Source organism: Mixophyes fleayi, chromosome 1 (genome assembly GCF_038048845.1).
Source record: "Mixophyes fleayi isolate aMixFle1 chromosome 1, aMixFle1.hap1, whole genome shotgun sequence".
NCBI classification, from domain to species: domain Eukaryota; kingdom Metazoa; phylum Chordata; class Amphibia; order Anura; family Limnodynastidae; genus Mixophyes; species Mixophyes fleayi.
The window spans coordinates 242208894-242228630 of NC_134402.1; the positions used below are offsets into that span (position 1 = coordinate 242208894).

The following is a 19737-nucleotide window of genomic DNA, read 5'->3' on the forward strand; positions in this document are numbered from 1 at the left end:
ACATTTTATCTTTCTTCTATATATCCTCATACTAATTTAAAGGTAACAAAACATCCTAAAAATTGGACAAACACTCACTTCACACCTCAGTTTCAATTTCCACCACGGAAATCTCGAGCGCTCACAACATAATTACCCCTTTGAAACAAACCACAATTCAGGTTGCAGCCTTCCTTGGAAATAAGGTCTTCAATCGTACTTCTGATTTCCATCTCCTATTCCATTACATTTTTATCATCTACATTTCCTCATATATTTTCCTTGCAAGATAAAATACCTTCCACATTACGAATGAGGGCTCCAATGATTATTGGTCAGAGCATTGCTCTTGTAAAGCAGAGCTCATGGCCTCAAATCCCACTGGTGTCGCCACAAAGCAATCCTACCAAGCATATAAGCCAAATTCATTAGCCAGCTCTTTAAAGATTCCCAAATTCTATTTCAATGGTGCATGAATATGGATTAAGCAACAAACTCTGGCACAAGCTTCCCAATGCTGAAAATTAAAAGAAAACTATACTGTCTTAACCCATGACATTGTAAGAATTGGGAAAAAAGTACATCATATACCAAATTCAATTGGAAATTCAAATTAGAAAAAGCTAAACTATGACTAAAAAAGCTTTTTCGATGTTATTTGTACAAGATGTCTGTCATTTAGCCAAGTAGGAACATATTTCTGTGCAAATGATTGTAAAATCAATTTGTACCCATACTTTAAATCAAAAGTCTTAACAGCAACATAAACAGCAGAGCTATATGCTGTCTTTTTTGTTATATTCAACTTTTCGAAAACCTAAGCTTTTGTATGTCAGGATGGCCAAGCGGTCTAAGGCGCTGCGTTCAGGTCGCAGTCTCTCCTGGAGGCGTGGGTTCAAATCCCACTCCTGACAGTAAGGTTACATTTTATCTTTCTTCTATATATCCTCATACTAATTTAAAGGTAACAAAACATCCTAAAAATTGGACAAACACTCACTTCACACCTCAGTTTCAATTTCCACCACGGAAATCTCGAGCGCTCACAACATAATTACCCCTTTGTAACAAACCACAATTCAGGTTGCAGCCTTCCTTGGAAATAAGGTCTTCAATCGTACTTCTGATTTCCATCTCCTATTCCATTACATTTTTATCATCTACATTTCCTCATATATTTTCCTTGCAAGATAAAATACCTTCCACATTACGAATGAGGGCTTAAATGATTATTGGTCAGAGCATTGCTCTTGTAAAGCAGAGCTCATGGCCTCAAATCCCACTGGTGTCGCCACAAAGCAATCCTACCAAGCATATAAGCCAAATTCATTAGCCAGCTCTTTAAAGATTCCCAAATTCTATTTCAATGGTGCATGAATATGGATTAAGCAACAAACTCTGGCACAAGCTTCCCAATGCTGAAAATTAAAAGAAAACTATACTGTCTTAACCCATGACATTGTAAGAATTGGGAAAAAAGTACATCATATACCAAATTCAATTGGAAATTCAAATTAGAAAAAGCTAAACTATGACTAAAAAAGCTTTTTCGATGTTATTTGTACAAGATGTCTGTCATTTAGCCAAGTAGGAACATATTTCTGTGCAAATGATTGTAACATCAATTTGTACCCATACTTTAAATCAAAAGTCTTAACAGCAACATAAACAGCAGAGCTATATGCTGTCTTTTTTGTTATATTCAACTTTTCGAAAACCTAAGCTTTTGTATGTCAGGATGGCCGAGCGGTCTAAGGCGCTGCGTTCAGGTCGCAGTCTCTCCTGGAGGCGTGGGTTCAAATCCCACTCCTGACAGTAAGGTTACATTTTATCTTTCTTCTATATATCCTCATACTAATTTAAAGGTAACAAAACATCCTAAAAATTGGACAAACACTCACTTCACACCTCAGTTTCAATTTCCACCACGGAAATCTCGAGCGCTCACAACATAATTACCCCTTTGAAACAAACCACAATTCAGGTTGCAGCCTTCCTTGGAAATAAGGTCTTCAATCGTACTTCTGATTTCCATCTCCTATTCCATTACATTTTTATCATCTACATTTCCTCATATATTTTCCTTGCAAGATAAAATACCTTCCACATTACGAATGAGGGCTCCAATGATTATTGGTCAGAGCATTGCTCTTGTAAAGCAGAGCTCATGGCCTCAAATCCCACTGGTGTTGCCACAAAGCAATCCTACCAAGCATATAAGCCAAATTCATTAGCCAGCTCTTTAAAGATTCCCAAATTCTATTTCAATGGTGCATGAATATGGATTAAGCAACAAACTCTGACACAAGCTTCCCAATGCTGAAAATTAAAAGAAAACTATACTGTCTTAACCCATGACATTGTAAGAATTGGGAAAAAAAGTACATCAAATACCAAATTCAATTGGAAATTCAAATTAGAAAAAGGTAAACTATGACTAAAAAAGCTTTTTCGATGTTATTTGTACAAGATGTCTGTCATTTAGCCAAGTAGGAACATATTTCTGTGCAAATGATTGTAAAATCAATTTGTACCCATACTTTAAATCAAAAGTCTTAACAGCAACATAAACAGCAGAGCTATATGCTGTCTTTTTTGTTATATTCAACTTTTCGAAAACCTAAGCTTTTGTATGTCAGGATGGCCGAGCGGTCTAAGGCGCTGCGTTCAGGTCGCAGTCTCTCCTGGAGGCGTGGGTTCAAATCCCACTCCTCACAGTAAGGTTACATTTTATCTTTCTTCTATATATCCTCATACTAATTTAAAGGTAACAAAACATCCTAAAAATTGGACAAACACTCACTTCACACCTCAGTTTCAATTTCCACCACGGAAATCTCGAGCGCTCACAACATAATTACCCCTTTGAAACAAACCACAATTCAGGTTGCAGCCTTCCTTGGAAATAAGGTCTTCAATCGTACTTCTGATTTCCATCTCCTATTCCATTACATTTTTATCATCTACATTTCCTCATATATTTTCCTTGCAAGATAAAATACCTTCCACATTACGAATGAGGGCTCCAATGATTATTGGTCAGAGCATTGCTCTTGTAAAGCAGAGCTCATGGCCTCAAATCCCACTGGTGTCGCCACAAAGCAATCCTACCAAGCATATAAGCCAAATTCATTAGCCAGCTCTTTAAAGATTCCCAAATTCTATTTCAATGGTGCATGAATATGGATTAAGCAACAAACTCTGGCACAAGCTTCCCAATGCTGAAAATTAAAAGAAAACTATACTGTCTTAACCCATGACATTGTAAGAATTGGGAAAAAAGTACATCATATACCAAATTCAATTGGAAATTCAAATTAGAAAAAGCTAAACTATGACTAAAAAAGCTTTTTCGATGTTATTTGTACAAGATGTCTGTCATTTAGCCAAGTAGGAACATATTTCTGTGCAAATGATTGTAAAATCAATTTGTACCCATACTTTAAATCAAAAGTCTTAACAGCAACATAAACAGCAGAGCTATATGCTGTCTTTTTTGTTATATTCAACTTTTCGAAAACCTAAGCTTTTGTATGTCAGGATGGCCGAGCGGTCTAAGGCGTTGCGTTCAGGTCGCAGTCTCTCCTGGAGGCGTGGGTTCAAATCCCACTCCTGACAGTAAGGTTACATTTTATCTTTCTTCTATATATCCTCATACTAATTTAAAGGTAACAAAACATCCTAAAAATTGGACAAACACTCACTTCACACCTCAGTTTCAATTTCCACCACGGAAATCTCGAGCGCTCACAACATAATTACCCCTTTGAAACAAACCACAATTCAGGTTGCAGCCTTCCTTGGAAATAAGGTCTTCAATCGTACTTCTGATTTCCATCTCCTATTCCATTACATTTTTATCATCTACATTTCCTCATATATTTTCCTTGCAAGATAAAATACCTTCCACATTACGAATGAGGGCTCCAATGATTATTGGTCAGAGCATTGCTCTTGTAAAGCAGAGCTCATGGCCTCAAATCCCACTGGTGTCGCCACAAAGCAATCCTACCAAGCATATAAGCCAAATTCATTAGCCAGCTCTTTAAAGATTCCCAAATTCTATTTCAATGGTGCATGAATATGGATTAAGCAACAAACTCTGGCACAAGCTTCCCAATGCTGAAAATTAAAAGAAAACTATACTGTCTTAACCCATGACATTGTAAGAATTGGGAAAAAAGTACATCATATACCAAATTCAATTGGAAATTCAAATTAGAAAAAGCTAAACTATGACTAAAAAAGCTTTTTCGATGTTATTTGTACAAGATGTCTGTCATTTAGCCAAGTAGGAACATATTTCTGTGCAAATGATTGTAAAATCAATTTGTACCCATACTTTAAATCAAAAGTCTTAACAGCAACATAAACAGCAGAGCTATATGCTGTCTTTTTTGTTATATTCAACTTTTCGAAAACCTAAGCTTTTGTATGTCAGGATGGCCGAGCGGTCTAAGGCGTTGCGTTCAGGTCGCAGTCTCTCCTGGAGGCGTGGGTTCAAATCCCACTCCTGACAGTAAGGTTACATTTTATCTTTCTTCTATATATCCTCATACTAATTTAAAGGTAACAAAACATCCTAAAAATTGGACAAACACTCACTTCACACCTCAGTTTCAATTTCCACCACGGAAATCTCGAGCGCTCACAACATAATTACCCCTTTGAAACAAACCACAATTCAGGTTGCAGCCTTCCTTGGAAATAAGGTCTTCAATCGTACTTCTGATTTCCATCTCCTATTCCATTACATTTTTATCATCTACATTTCCTCATATATTTTCCTTGCAAGATAAAATACCTTCCACATTACGAATGAGGGCTCCAATGATTATTGGTCAGAGCATTGCTCTTGTAAAGCAGAGCTCATGGCCTCAAATCCCACTGGTGTCGCCACAAAGCAATCCTACCAAGCATATAAGCCAAATTCATTAGCCAGCTCTTTAAAGATTCCCAAATTCTATTTCAATGGTGCATGAATATGGATTAAGCAACAAACTCTGGCACAAGCTTCCCAATGCTGAAAATTAAAAGAAAACTATACTGTCTTAACCCATGACATTGTAAGAATTGGGAAAAAAGTACATCATATACCAAATTCAATTGGAAATTCAAATTAGAAAAAGCTAAACTATGACTAAAAAAGCTTTTTCGATGTTATTTGTACAAGATGTCTGTCATTTAGCCAAGTAGGAACATATTTCTGTGCAAATGATTGTAAAATCAATTTGTACCCATACTTTAAATCAAAAGTCTTAACAGCAACATAAACAGCAGAGCTATATGCTGTCTTTTTTGTTATATTCAACTTTTCGAAAACCTAAGCTTTTGTATGTCAGGATGGCCGAGCGGTCTAAGGCGTTGCGTTCAGGTCGCAGTCTCTCCTGGAGGCGTGGGTTCAAATCCCACTCCTGACAGTAAGGTTACATTTTATCTTTCTTCTATATATCCTCATACTAATTTAAAGGTAACAAAACATCCTAAAAATTGGACAAACACTCACTTCACACCTCAGTTTCAATTTCCACCACGGAAATCTCGAGCGCTCACAACATAATTACCCCTTTGAAACAAACCACAATTCAGGTTGCAGCCTTCCTTGGAAATAAGGTCTTCAATCGTACTTCTGATTTCCATCTCCTATTCCATTACATTTTTATCATCTACATTTCCTCATATATTTTCCTTGCAAGATAAAATACCTTCCACATTACGAATGAGGGCTCCAATGATTATTGGTCAGAGCATTGCTCTTGTAAAGCAGAGCTCATGGCCTCAAATCCCACTGGTGTTGCCACAAAGCAATCCTACCAAGCATATAAGCCAAATTCATTAGCCAGCTCTTTAAAGATTCCCAAATTCTATTTCAATGGTGCATGAATATGGATTAAGCAACAAACTCTGGCACAAGCTTCCCAATGCTGAAAATTAAAAGAAAACTATACTGTCTTAACCCATGACATTGTAAGAATTGGGAAAAAAGTACATCATATACCAAATTCAATTGGAAATTCAAATTAGAAAAAGCTAAACTATGACTAAAAAAGCTTTTTCGATGTTATTTGTACAAGATGTCTGTCATTTAGCCAAGTAGGAACATATTTCTGTGCAAATGATTGTAAAATCAATTTGTACCCATACTTTAAATCAAAAGTCTTAACAGCAACATAATTACCCCTTTGAAACAAACCACAATTCAGGTTGCAGCCTTCCTTGGAAATAAGGTCTTCAATCGTACTTCTGATTTCCATCTCCTATTCCATTACATTTTTATCATCTACATTTCCTCATATATTTTCCTTGCAAGATAAAATACCTTCCACATTACGAATGAGGGCTCCAATGATTATTGGTCAGAGCATTGCTCTTGTAAAACAGAGCTCATGGCCTCAAATCCCACTGGTGTCGCCACAAAGCAATCCTACCAAGCATATAAGCCAAATTCATTAGCCAGCTCTTTAAAGATTCCCAAATTCTATTTCAATGGTGCATGAATATGGATTAAGCAACAAACTCTGGCACAAGCTTCCCAATGCTGAAAATTAAAAGAAAACTATACTGTCTTAACCCATGACATTGTAAGAATTGGGAAAAAAAGTACATCATATACCAAATTCAATTGGAAATTCAAATTAGAAAAAGCTAAACTATGACTAAAAAAGCTTTTTCGATGTTATTTGTACAAGATGTCTGTCATTTAGCCAAGTAGGAACATATTTCTGTGCAAATGATTGTAAAATCAATTTGTACCCATACTTTAAATCAAAAGTCTTAACAGCAACATAAACAGCAGAGCTATATGCTGTCTTTTTTGTTATATTCAACTTTTCGAAAACCTAAGCTTTTGTATGTCAGGATGGCCGAGCGGTCTAAGGCGCTGCGTTCAGGTCGCAGTCTCTCCTGGAGGCGTGGGTTCAAATCCCACTCCTGACAGTAAGGTTACATTTTATCTTTCTTCTATATATCCTCATACTAATTTAAAGGTAACAAAACATCCTAAAAATTTGACAAACACTCACTTCACACCTCAGTTTCAATTTCCACCACGGAAATCTCGAGCGCTCACAACATAATTACCCCTTTGAAACAAACCACAATTCAGGTTGCAGCCTTCCTTGGAAATAAGGTCTTCAATCGTACTTCTGATTTCCATCTCCTATTCCATTACATTTTTATCATCTACATTTCCTCATATATTTTCCTTGCAAGATAAAATACCTTCCACATTACGAATGAGGGCTCCAATGATTATTGGTCAGAGCATTGCTCTTGTAAAACAGAGCTCATGGCCTCAAATCCCACTGGTGTCGCCACAAAGCAATCCTACCAAGCATATAAGCCAAATTCATTAGCCAGCTCTTTAAAGATTCCCAAATTCTATTTCAATGGTGCATGAATATGGATTAAGCAACAAACTCTGGCACAAGCTTCCCAATGCTGAAAATTAAAAGAAAACTATACTGTCTTAACCCATGACATTGTAAGAATTGGGAAAAAAAGTACATCATATACCAAATTCAATTGGAAATTCAAATTAGAAAAAGCTAAACTATGACTAAAAAAGCTTTTTCGATGTTATTTGTACAAGATGTCTGTCATTTAGCCAAGTAGGAACATATTTCTGTGCAAATGATTGTAAAATCAATTTGTACCCATACTTTAAATCAAAAGTCTTAACAGCAACATAAACAGCAGAGCTATATGCTGTCTTTTTTGTTATATTCAACTTTTCGAAAACCTAAGCTTTTGTATGTCAGGATGGCCGAGCGGTCTAAGGCGCTGCGTTCAGGTCGCAGTCTCTCCTGGAGGCGTGGGTTCAAATCCCACTCCTGACAGTAAGGTTACATTTTATCTTTCTTCTATATATCCTCGTACTAATTTAAAGGTAACAAAACATCCTAAAAATTGGACAAACACTCACTTCACACCTCAGTTTCAATTTCCACCACGGAAATCTCGAGCGCTCACAACATAATTACCCCTTTGAAACAAACCACAATTCAGGTTGCAGCCTTCCTTGGAAATAAGGTCTTCAATCGTACTTCTGATTTCCATCTCCTATTCCATTACATTTTTATCATCTACATTTCCTCATATATTTTCCTTGCAAGATAAAATACCTTCCACATTCCGAATGAGGGCTCCAATGATTATTGGTCAGAGCATTGCTCTTGTAAAGCAGAGCTCATGGCCTCAAATCCCACTGGTGTCGCCACAAAGCAATCCTACCAAGCATATAAGCCAAATTCATTAGCCAGCTCTTTAAAGATTCCCAAATTCTATTTCAATGGTGCATGAATATGGATTAAGCAACAAACTCTGGCACAAGCTTCCCAATGCTGAAAATTAAAAGAAAACTATACTGTCTTAACCCATGACATTGTAAGAATTGGGAAAAAAGTACATCATATACCAAATTCAATTGGAAATTCAAATTAGAAAAAGCTAAACTATGACTAAAAAAGCTTTTTCGATGTTATTTGTACAAGATGTCTGTCATTTAGCCAAGTAGGAACATATTTCTGTGCAAATGATTGTAAAATCAATTTGTACCCATACTTTAAATCAAAAGTCTTAACAGCAACATAAACAGCAGAGCTATATGCTGTCTTTTTTGTTATATTCAACTTTTCGAAAACCTAAGCTTTTGTGTGTCAGGATGGCCGAGCGGTCTAAGGCGCTGCGTTCAGGTCGCAGTCTCTCCTGGAGGCGTGGGTTCAAATCCCACTCCTGACAGTAAGGTTACATTTTATCTTTCTTCTATATATCCTCATACTAATTTAAAGGTAACAAAACATCCTAAAAATTGGACAAACACTCACTTCACACCTCAGTTTCAATTTCCACCACGGAAATCTCGAGCGCTCACAACATAATTACCCCTTTGAAACAAACCACAATTCAGGTTGCAGCCTTCCTTGGAAATAAGGTCTTCAATCGTACTTCTGATTTCCATCTCCTATTCCATTACATTTTTATCATCTACATTTCCTCATATATTTTCCTTGCAAGATAAAATACCTTCCACATTCCGAATGAGGGCTCCAATGATTATTGGTCAGAGCATTGCTCTTGTAAAGCAGAGCTCATGGCCTCAAATCCCACTGGTGTCGCCACAAAGCAATCCTACCAAGCATATAAGCCAAATTCATTAGCCAGCTCTTTAAAGATTCCCAAATTCTATTTCAATGGTGCATGAATATGGATTAAGCAACAAACTCTGGCACAAGCTTCCCAATGCTGAAAATTAAAAGAAAACTATACTGTCTTAACCCATGACATTGTAAGAATTGGGAAAAAAGTACATCATATACCAAATTCAATTGGAAATTCAAATTAGAAAAAGCTAAACTATGACTAAAAAAGCTTTTTCGATGTTATTTGTACAAGATGTCTGTCATTTAGCCAAGTAGGAACATATTTCTGTGCAAATGTTTGTAAAATCAATTTGTACCCATACTTTAAATCAAAAGTCTTAACAGCAACAAAAACAGCAGAGCTATATGCTGTCTTTTTTGTTATATTCAACTTTTCGAAAACCTAAGCTTTTGTATGTCAGGATGGCCTTGCGGTCTAAGGCGTTGCGTTCAGGTCGCAGTCTCTCCTGGAGGCGTGGGTTCAAATCCCACTCCTGACAGTAAGGTTACATTTTATCTTTCTTCTATATATCCTCATACTAATTTAAAGGTAACAAAACATCCTAAAAATTGGACAAACACTCACTTCACACCTCAGTTTCAATTTCCCCCACGGAAATCTCGAGCGCTCACAACATAATTACCCCTTTGAAACAAACCACAATTCAGGTTGCAGCCTTCCTTGGAAATAAGGTCTTCAATCGTACTTCTGATTTCCATCTCCTATTCCATTACATTTTTATCATCTACATTTCCTCATATATTTTCCTTGCAAGATAAAATACCTTCCACATTCCGAATGAGGGCTCCAATGATTATTGGTCAGAGCATTGCTCTTGTAAAGCAGAGCTCATGGCCTCAAATCCCACTGGTGTCGCCACAAAGCAATCCTACCAAGCATATAAGCCAAATTCATTAGCCAGCTCTTTAAAGATTCCCAAATTCTATTTCAATGGTGCATGAATATGGATTAAGCAACAAACTCTGGCACAAGCTTCCCAATGCTGAAAATTAAAAGAAAACTATACTGTCTTAACCCATGACATTGTAAGAATTGGGAAAAAAGTACATCATATACCAAATTCAATTGGAAATTCAAATTAGAAAAAGCTAAACTATGACTAAAAAAGCTTTTTCGATGTTATTTGTACAAGATGTCTGTCATTTAGCCAAGTAGGAACATATTTCTGTGCAAATGTTTGTAAAATCAATTTGTACCCATACTTTAAATCAAAAGTCTTAACAGCAACAAAAACAGCAGAGCTATATGCTGTCTTTTTTGTTATATTCAACTTTTCGAAAACCTAAGCTTTTGTATGTCAGGATGGCCGAGCGGTCTAAGGCGTTGCGTTCAGGTCGCAGTCTCTCCTGGAGGCGTGGGTTCAAATCCCACTCCTGACAGTAAGGTTACATTTTATCTTTCTTCTATATATCCTCATACTAATTTAAAGGTAACAAAACATCCTAAAAATTGGACAAACACTCACTTCACACCTCAGTTTCAATTTCCCCCACGGAAATCTCGAGCGCTCACAACATAATTACCCCTTTGAAACAAACCACAATTCAGGTTGCAGCCTTCCTTGGAAATAAGGTCTTCAATCGTACTTCTGATTTCCATCTCCTATTCCATTACATTTTTATCATCTACATTTCCTCATATATTTTCCTTGCAAGATAAAATACCTTCCACATTACGAATGAGGGCTCCAATGATTATTGGTCAGAGCATTGCTCTTGTAAAGCAGAGCTCATGGCCTCAAATCCCACTGGTGTCGCCACAAAGCAATCCTACCAAGCATATAAGCCAAATTCATTAGCCAGCTCTTTAAAGATTCCCAAATTCTATTTCAATGGTGCATGAATATGGATTAAGCAACAAACTCTGGCACAAGCTTCCCAATGCTGAAAATTAAAAGAAAACTATACTGTCTTAACCCATGACATTGTAAGAATTGGGAAAAAAAGTACATCATATACCAAATTCAATTGGAAATTCAAATTAGAAAAAGCTAAACTATGACTAAAAAAGCTTTTTCGATGTTATTTGTACAAGATGTCTGTCATTTAGCCAAGTAGGAACATATTTCTGTGCAAATGATTGTAAAATCAATTTGTACCCATACTTTAAATCAAAAGTCTTAACAGCAACATAAACAGCAGAGCTATATGCTGTCTTTTTTGTTATATTCAACTTTTCGAAAACCTAAGCTTTTGTATGTCAGGATGGCCGAGCGGTCTAAGGCGCTGCGTTCAGGTCGCAGTCTCTCCTGGAGGCGTGGGTTCAAATCCCACTCCTGACAGTAAGGTTACATTTTATCTTTCTTCTATATATCCTCATACTAATTTAAAGGTAACAAAACATCCTAAAAATTGGACAAACACTCACTTCACACCTCAGTTTCAATTTCCACCACGGAAATCTCGAGCGCTCACAACATAATTACCCCTTTGAAACAAACCACAATTCAGGTTGCAGCCTTCCTTGGAAATAAGGTCTTCAATCGTACTTCTGATTTCCATCTCCTATTCCATTACATTTTTATCATCTACATTTCCTCATATATTTTCCTTGCAAGATAAAATACCTTCCACATTACGAATGAGGGCTCCAATGATTATTGGTCAGAGCATTGCTCTTGTAAAGCAGAGCTCATGGCCTCAAATCCCACTGGTGTTGCCACAAAGCAATCCTACCAAGCATATAAGCCAAATTCATTAGCCAGCTCTTTAAAGATTCCCAAATTCTATTTCAATGGTGCATGAATATGGATTAAGCAACAAACTCTGGCACAAGCTTCCCAATGCTGAAAATTAAAAGAAAACTATACTGTCTTAACCCATGACATTGTAAGAATTGGGAAAAAAGTACATCATATACCAAATTCAATTGGAAATTCAAATTAGAAAAAGGTAAACTATGACTAAAAAAGCTTTTTCGATGTTATTTGTACAAGATGTCTGTCATTTAGCCAAGTAGGAACATATTTCTGTGCAAATGATTGTAAAATCAATTTGTACCCATACTTTAAATCAAAAGTCTTAACAGCAACATAAACAGCAGAGCTATATGCTGTCTTTTTTGTTATATTCAACTTTTCGAAAACCTAAGCTTTTGTGTGTCAGGATGGCCGAGCGGTCTAAGGCGCTGCGTTCAGGTCGCAGTCTCTCCTGGAGGCGTGGGTTCAAATCCCACTCCTGACAGTAAGGTTACATTTTATCTTTCTTCTATATATCCTCATACTAATTTAAAGGTAACAAAACATCCTAAAAATTGGACAAACACTCACTTCACACCTCAGTTTCAATTTCCACCACGGAAATCTCGAGCGCTCACAACATAATTACCCCTTTGAAACAAACCACAATTCAGGTTGCAGCCTTCCTTGGAAATAAGGTCTTCAATCGTACTTCTGATTTCCATCTCCTATTCCATTACATTTTTATCATCTACATTTCCTCATATATTTTCCTTGCAAGATAAAATACCTTCCACATTACGAATGAGGGCTCCAATGATTATTGGTCAGAGCATTGCTCTTGTAAAGCAGAGCTCATGGCCTCAAATCCCACTGGTGTCGCCACAAAGCAATCCTACCAAGCATATAAGCCAAATTCATTAGCCAGCTCTTTAAAGATTCCCAAATTCTATTTCAATGGTGCATGAATATGGATTAAGCAACAAACTCTGGCACAAGCTTCCCAATGCTGAAAATTAAAAGAAAACTATACTGTCTTAACCCATGACATTGTAAGAATTGGGAAAAAAGTACATCATATACCAAATTCAATTGGAAATTCAAATTAGAAAAAGCTAAACTATGACTAAAAAAGCTTTTTCGATGTTATTTGTACAAGATGTCTGTCATTTAGCCAAGTAGGAACATATTTCTGTGCAAATGATTGTAAAATCAATTTGTACCCATACTTTAAATCAAAAGTCTTAACAGCAACATAAACAGCAGAGCTATATGCTGTCTTTTTTGTTATATTCAACTTTTCGAAAACCTAAGCTTTTGTATGTCAGGATGGCCGAGCGGTCTAAGGCGTTGCGTTCAGGTCGCAGTCTCTCCTGGAGGCGTGGGTTCAAATCCCACTCCTGACAGTAAGGTTACATTTTATCTTTCTTCTATATATCCTCATACTAATTTAAAGGTAACAAAACATCCTAAAAATTGGACAAACACTCACTTCACACCTCAGTTTCAATTTCCACCACGGAAATCTCGAGCGCTCACAACATAATTACCCCTTTGAAACAAACCACAATTCAGGTTGCAGCCTTCCTTGGAAATAAGGTCTTCAATCGTACTTCTGATTTCCATCTCCTATTCCATTACATTTTTATCATCTACATTTCCTCATATATTTTCCTTGCAAGATAAAATACCTTCCACATTACGAATGAGGGCTCCAATGATTATTGGTCAGAGCATTGCTCTTGTAAAACAGAGCTCATGGCCTCAAATCCCACTGGTGTCGCCACAAAGCAATCCTACCAAGCATATAAGCCAAATTCATTAGCCAGCTCTTTAAAGATTCCCAAATTCTATTTCAATGGTGCATGAATATGGATTAAGCAACAAACTCTGGCACAAGCTTCACAATGCTGAAAATTAAAAGAAAACTATACTGTCTTAACCCATGACATTGTAAGAATTGGGAAAAAAAGTACATCATATACCAAATTCAATTGGAAATTCAAATTAGAAAAAGCTAAACTATGACTAAAAAAGCTTTTTCGATGTTATTTGTACAAGATGTCTGTCATTTAGCCAAGTAGGAACATATTTCTGTGCAAATGATTGTAAAATCAATTTGTACCCATACTTTAAATCAAAAGTCTTAACAGCAACATAAACAGCAGAGCTATATGCTGTCTTTTTTGTTATATTCAACTTTTCGAAAACCTAAGCTTTTGTATGTCAGGATGGCCGAGCGGTCTAAGGCGCTGCGTTCAGGTCGCAGTCTCTCCTGGAGGCGTGGGTTCAAATCCCACTCCTGACAGTAAGGTTACATTTTATCTTTCTTCTATATATCCTCATACTAATTTAAAGGTAACAAAACATCCTAAAAATTGGACAAACACTCACTTCACACCTCAGTTTCAATTTCCACCACGGAAATCTCGAGCGCTCACAACATAATTACCCCTTTGAAACAAACCACAATTCAGGTTGCAGCCTTCCTTGGAAATAAGGTCTTCAATCGTACTTCTGATTTCCATCTCCTATTCCATTACATTTTTATCATCTACATTTCCTCATATATTTTCCTTGCAAGATAAAATACCTTCCACATTACGAATGAGGGCTCCAATGATTATTGGTCAGAGCATTGCTCTTGTAAAGCAGAGCTCATGGCCTCAAATCCCACTGGTGTCGCCACAAAGCAATCCTACCAAGCATATAAGCCAAATTCATTAGCCAGCTCTTTAAAGATTCCCAAATTCTATTTCAATGGTGCATGAATATGGATTAAGCAACAAACTCTGGCACAAGCTTCCCAATGCTGAAAATTAAAAGAAAACTATACTGTCTTAACCCATGACATTGTAAGAATTGGGAAAAAAGTACATCATATACCAAATTCAATTGGAAATTCAAATTAGAAAAAGCTAAACTATGACTAAAAAAGCTTTTTCGATGTTATTTGTACAAGATGTCTGTCATTTAGCCAAGTAGGAACATATTTCTGTGCAAATGATTGTAAAATCAATTTGTACCCATACTTTAAATCAAAAGTCTTAACAGCAACATAAACAGCAGAGCTATATGCTGTCTTTTTTGTTATATTCAACTTTTCGAAAACCTAAGCTTTTGTATGTCAGGATGGCCGAGCGGTCTAAGGTGCTGCGTTCAGGTCGCAGTCTCTCCTGGAGGCGTGGGTTCAAATCCCACTCCTGACAGTAAGGTTACATTTTATCTTTCTTCTATATATCCTCATACTAATTTAAAGGTAACAAAACATCCTAAAAATTGGACAAACACTCACTTCACACCTCAGTTTCAATTTCCACCACGGAAATCTCGAGCGCTCACAACATAATTACCCCTTTGAAACAAACCACAATTCAGGTTGCAGCCTTCCTTGGAAATAAGGTCTTCAATCGTACTTCTGATTTCCATCTCCTATTCCATTACATTTTTATCATCTACATTTCCTCATATATTTTCCTTGCAAGATAAAATACCTTCCACATTACGAATGAGGGCTCCAATGATTATTGGTCAGAGCATTGCTCTTGTAAAGCAGAGCTCATGGCCTCAAATCCCACTGGTGTCGCCACAAAGCAATCCTACCAAGCATATAAGCCAAATTCATTAGCCAGCTCTTTAAAGATTCCCAAATTCTATTTCAATGGTGCATGAATATGGATTAAGCAACAAACTCTGGCACAAGCTTCCCAATGCTGAAAATTAAAAGAAAACTATACTGTCTTAACCCATGACATTGTAAGAATTGGGAAAAAAGTACATCATATACCAAATTCAATTGGAAATTCAAATTAGAAAAAGCTAAACTATGACTAAAAAAGCTTTTTCGATGTTATTTGTACAAGATGTCTGTCATTTAGCCAAGTAGGAACATATTTCTGTGCAAATGATTGTAAAATCAATTTGTACCCATACTTTAAATCAAAAGTCTTAACAGCAACATAAACAGCAGAGCTATATGCTGTCTTTTTTGTTATATTCAACTTTTCGAAAACCTAAGCTTTTGTATGTCAGGATGGCCGAGCGGTCTAAGGCGTTGCGTTCAGGTCGCAGTCTCTCCTGGAGGCGTGGGTTCAAATCCCACTCCTGACAGTAAGGTTACATTTTATCTTTCTTCTATATATCCTCATACTAATTTAAAGGTAACAAAACATCCTAAAAATTGGACAAACACTCACTTCACACCTCAGTTTCAATTTCCACCACGGAAATCTCGAGCGCTCACAACATAATTACCCCTTTGAAACAAACCACAATTCAGGTTGCAGCCTTCCTTGGAAATAAGGTCTTCAATCGTACTTCTGATTTCCATCTCCTATTCCATTACATTTTTATCATCTACATTTCCTCATATATTTTCCTTGCAAGATAAAATACCTTCCACATTACGAATGAGGGCTCCAATGATTATTGGTCAGAGCATTGCTCTTGTAAAGCAGAGCTCATGGCCTCAAATCCCACTGGTGTCGCCACAAAGCAATCCTACCAAGCATATAAGCCAAATTCATTAGCCAGCTCTTTAAAGATTCCCAAATTCTATTTCAATGGTGCATGAATATGGATTAAGCAACAAACTCTGGCACAAGCTTCCCAATGCTGAAAATTAAAAGAAAACTATACTGTCTTAACCCATGACATTGTAAGAATTGGGAAAAAAAGTACATCATATACCAAATTCAATTGGAAATTCAAATTAGAAAAAGCTAAACTATGACTAAAAAAGCTTTTTCGATGTTATTTGTACAAGATGTCTGTCATTTAGCCAAGTAGGAACATATTTCTGTGCAAATGATTGTAAAATCAATTTGTACCCATACTTTAAATCAAAAGTCTTAACAGCAACATAAACAGCAGAGCTATATGCTGTCTTTTTTGTTATATTCAACTTTTCGAAAACCTAAGCTTTTGTATGTCAGGATGGCCGAGCGGTCTAAGGCGCTGCGTTCAGGTCGCAGTCTCTCCTGGAGGCGTGGGTTCAAATCCCACTCCTGACAGTAAGGTTACATTTTATCTTTCTTCTATATATCCTCATACTAATTTAAAGGTAACAAAACATCCTAAAAATTGGACAAACACTCACTTCACACCTCAGTTTCAATTTCCACCACGGAAATCTCGAGCGCTCACAACATAATTACCCCTTTGAAACAAACCACAATTCAGGTTGCAGCCTTCCTTGGAAATAAGGTCTTCAATCGTACTTCTGATTTCCATCTCCTATTCCATTACATTTTTATCATCTACATTTCCTCATATATTTTCCTTGCAAGATAAAATACCTTCCACATTACGAATGAGGGCTCCAATGATTATTGGTCAGAGCATTGCTCTTGTAAAGCAGAGCTCATGGCCTCAAATCCCACTGGTGTCGCCACAAAGCAATCCTACCAAGCATATAAGCCAAATTCATTAGCCAGCTCTTTAAAGATTCCCAAATTCTATTTCAATGGTGCATGAATATGGATTAAGCAACAAACTCTGGCACAAGCTTCCCAATGCTGAAAATTAAAAGAAAACTATACTGTCTTAACCCATGACATTGTAAGAATTGGGAAAAAAGTACATCATATACCAAATTCAATTGGAAATTCAAATTAGAAAAAGCTAAACTATGACTAAAAAAGCTTTTTCGATGTTATTTGTACAAGATGTCTGTCATTTAGCCAAGTAGGAACATATTTCTGTGCAAATGATTGTAAAATCAATTTGTACCCATACTTTAAATCAAAAGTCTTAACAGCAACATAAACAGCAGAGCTATATGCTGTCTTTTTTGTTATATTCAACTTTTCGAAAACCTAAGCTTTTGTATGTCAGGATGGCCGAGCGGTCTAAGGTGCTGCGTTCAGGTCGCAGTCTCTCCTGGAGGCGTGGGTTCAAATCCCACTCCTGACAGTAAGGTTACATTTTATCTTTCTTCTATATATCCTCATACTAATTTAAAGGTAACAAAACATCCTAAAAATTGGACAAACACTCACTTCACACCTCAGTTTCAATTTCCACCACGGAAATCTCGAGCGCTCACAACATAATTACCCCTTTGAAACAAACCACAATTCAGGTTGCAGCCTTCCTTGGAAATAAGGTCTTCAATCGTACTTCTGATTTCCATCTCCTATTCCATTACATTTTTATCATCTACATTTCCTCATATATTTTCCTTGCAAGATAAAATACCTTCCACATTACGAATGAGGGCTCCAATGATTATTGGTCAGAGCATTGCTCTTGTAAAGCAGAGCTCATGGCCTCAAATCCCACTGGTGTCGCCACAAAGCAATCCTACCAAGCATATAAGCCAAATTCATTAGCCAGCTCTTTAAAGATTCCCAAATTCTATTTCAATGGTGCATGAATATGGATTAAGCAACAAACTCTGGCACAAGCTTCCCAATGCTGAAAATTAAAAGAAAACTATACTGTCTTAACCCATGACATTGTAAGAATTGGGAAAAAAAGTACATCATATACCAAATTCAATTGGAAATTCAAATTAGAAAAAGCTAAACTATGACTAAAAAAGCTTTTTCGATGTTATTTGTACAAGATGTCTGTCATTTAGCCAAGTAGGAACATATTTCTGTGCAAATGATTGTAAAATCAATTTGTACCCATACTTTAAATCAAAAGTCTTAACAGCAACATAAACAGCAGAGCTATATGCTGTCTTTTTTGTTATATTCAACTTTTCGAAAACCTAAGCTTTTGTATGTCAGGATGGCCGAGCGGTCTAAGGCGCTGCGTTCAGGTCGCAGTCTCTCCTGGAGGCGTGGGTTCAAATCCCACTCCTGACAGTAAGGTTACATTTTATCTTTCTTCTATATATCCTCATACTAATTTAAAGGTAACAAAACATCCTAAAAATTGGACAAACACTCACTTCACACCTCAGTTTCAATTTCCACCACGGAAATCTCGAGCGCTCACAACATAATTACCCCTTTGAAACAAACCACAATTCAGGTTGCAGCCTTCCTTGGAAATAAGGTCTTCAATCGTACTTCTGATTTCCATCTCCTATTCCATTACATTTTTATCATCTACATTTCCTCATATATTTTCCTTGCAAGATAAAATACCTTCCACATTACGAATGAGGGCTCCAATGATTATTGGTCAGAGCATTGCTCTTGTAAAGCAGAGCTCATGGCCTCAAATCCCACTGGTGTCGCCACAAAGCAATCCTACCAAGCATATAAGCCAAATTCATTAGCCAGCTCTTTAAAGATTCCCAAATTCTATTTCAATGGTGCATGAATATGGATTAAGCAACAAACTCTGGCACAAGCTTCCCAATGCTGAAAATTAAAAGAAAACTATACTGTCTTAACCCATGACATTGTAAGAATTGGGAAAAAAAGTACATCATATACCAAATTCAATTGGAAATTCAAATTAGAAAAAGCTAAACTATGACTAAAAAAGCTTTTTCGATGTTATTTGTACAAGATGTCTGTCATTTAGCCAAGTAGGAACATATTTCTGTGCAAATGATTGTAAAATCAATTTGTACCCATACTTTAAATCAAAAGTCTTAACAGCAACATAAACAGCAGAGCTATATGCTGTCTTTTTTGTTATATTCAACTTTTCGAAAACCTAAGCTTTTGTATGTCAGGATGGCCGAGCGGTCTAAGGCGCTGCGTTCAGGTCGCAGTCTCTCCTGGAGGCGTGGGTTCAAATCCCACTCCTGACAGTAAGGTTACATTTTATCTTTCTTCTATATATCCTCATACTAATTTAAAGGTAACAAAACATCCTAAAAATTGGACAAACACTCACTTCACACCTCAGTTTCAATTTCCACCACGGAAATCTCGAGCGCTCACAACATAATTACCCCTTTGAAACAAACCACAATTCAGGTTGCAGCCTTCCTTGGAAATAAGGTCTTCAAT

At 36.7% G+C, this 19737-nt stretch overlaps 16 non-coding genes across 16 annotated transcripts; all 16 read left to right on the forward strand.

Moving 5' to 3' along the window:
• The first annotated feature begins 1711 nt into the window (after positions 1–1711).
• On the forward strand, positions 1712–1794 carry TRNAL-CAG (transfer RNA leucine (anticodon CAG)). The gene has a single exon. It is a non-coding gene; the product is annotated as a tRNA-Leu (tRNA).
• Positions 1795–3514: 1720 nt separating this feature from the next.
• On the forward strand, positions 3515–3597 carry TRNAL-CAG (transfer RNA leucine (anticodon CAG)). Its single transcript has one exon. It is a non-coding gene; the product is annotated as a tRNA-Leu (tRNA).
• An 818-nt stretch (positions 3598–4415) lies between these two features.
• Positions 4416–4498, forward strand: TRNAL-CAG (transfer RNA leucine (anticodon CAG)). The gene has a single exon. It is a non-coding gene; the product is annotated as a tRNA-Leu (tRNA).
• Positions 4499–5316: 818 nt separating this feature from the next.
• On the forward strand, positions 5317–5399 carry TRNAL-CAG (transfer RNA leucine (anticodon CAG)). The gene has a single exon. It is a non-coding gene; the product is annotated as a tRNA-Leu (tRNA).
• Positions 5400–6832: 1433 nt separating this feature from the next.
• Positions 6833–6915, forward strand: TRNAL-CAG (transfer RNA leucine (anticodon CAG)). The gene has a single exon. It is a non-coding gene; the product is annotated as a tRNA-Leu (tRNA).
• Positions 6916–7734: 819 nt separating this feature from the next.
• Positions 7735–7817, forward strand: TRNAL-CAG (transfer RNA leucine (anticodon CAG)). Its single transcript has one exon. It is a non-coding gene; the product is annotated as a tRNA-Leu (tRNA).
• An 818-nt stretch (positions 7818–8635) lies between these two features.
• On the forward strand, positions 8636–8718 carry TRNAL-CAG (transfer RNA leucine (anticodon CAG)). The gene has a single exon. It is a non-coding gene; the product is annotated as a tRNA-Leu (tRNA).
• Positions 8719–10437: 1719 nt separating this feature from the next.
• On the forward strand, positions 10438–10520 carry TRNAL-CAG (transfer RNA leucine (anticodon CAG)). Its single transcript has one exon. It is a non-coding gene; the product is annotated as a tRNA-Leu (tRNA).
• Positions 10521–11339: 819 nt separating this feature from the next.
• Positions 11340–11422, forward strand: TRNAL-CAG (transfer RNA leucine (anticodon CAG)). Its single transcript has one exon. It is a non-coding gene; the product is annotated as a tRNA-Leu (tRNA).
• An 818-nt stretch (positions 11423–12240) lies between these two features.
• Positions 12241–12323, forward strand: TRNAL-CAG (transfer RNA leucine (anticodon CAG)). The gene has a single exon. It is a non-coding gene; the product is annotated as a tRNA-Leu (tRNA).
• Positions 12324–13141: 818 nt separating this feature from the next.
• TRNAL-CAG (transfer RNA leucine (anticodon CAG)) lies at positions 13142–13224 on the forward strand. The gene has a single exon. It is a non-coding gene; the product is annotated as a tRNA-Leu (tRNA).
• Positions 13225–14043: 819 nt separating this feature from the next.
• TRNAL-CAG (transfer RNA leucine (anticodon CAG)) lies at positions 14044–14126 on the forward strand. Its single transcript has one exon. It is a non-coding gene; the product is annotated as a tRNA-Leu (tRNA).
• A 1719-nt stretch (positions 14127–15845) lies between these two features.
• On the forward strand, positions 15846–15928 carry TRNAL-CAG (transfer RNA leucine (anticodon CAG)). Its single transcript has one exon. It is a non-coding gene; the product is annotated as a tRNA-Leu (tRNA).
• Positions 15929–16747: 819 nt separating this feature from the next.
• TRNAL-CAG (transfer RNA leucine (anticodon CAG)) lies at positions 16748–16830 on the forward strand. The gene has a single exon. It is a non-coding gene; the product is annotated as a tRNA-Leu (tRNA).
• A 1720-nt stretch (positions 16831–18550) lies between these two features.
• Positions 18551–18633, forward strand: TRNAL-CAG (transfer RNA leucine (anticodon CAG)). Its single transcript has one exon. It is a non-coding gene; the product is annotated as a tRNA-Leu (tRNA).
• An 819-nt stretch (positions 18634–19452) lies between these two features.
• On the forward strand, positions 19453–19535 carry TRNAL-CAG (transfer RNA leucine (anticodon CAG)). Its single transcript has one exon. It is a non-coding gene; the product is annotated as a tRNA-Leu (tRNA).
• Positions 19536–19737: the final 202 nt, after the last annotated feature.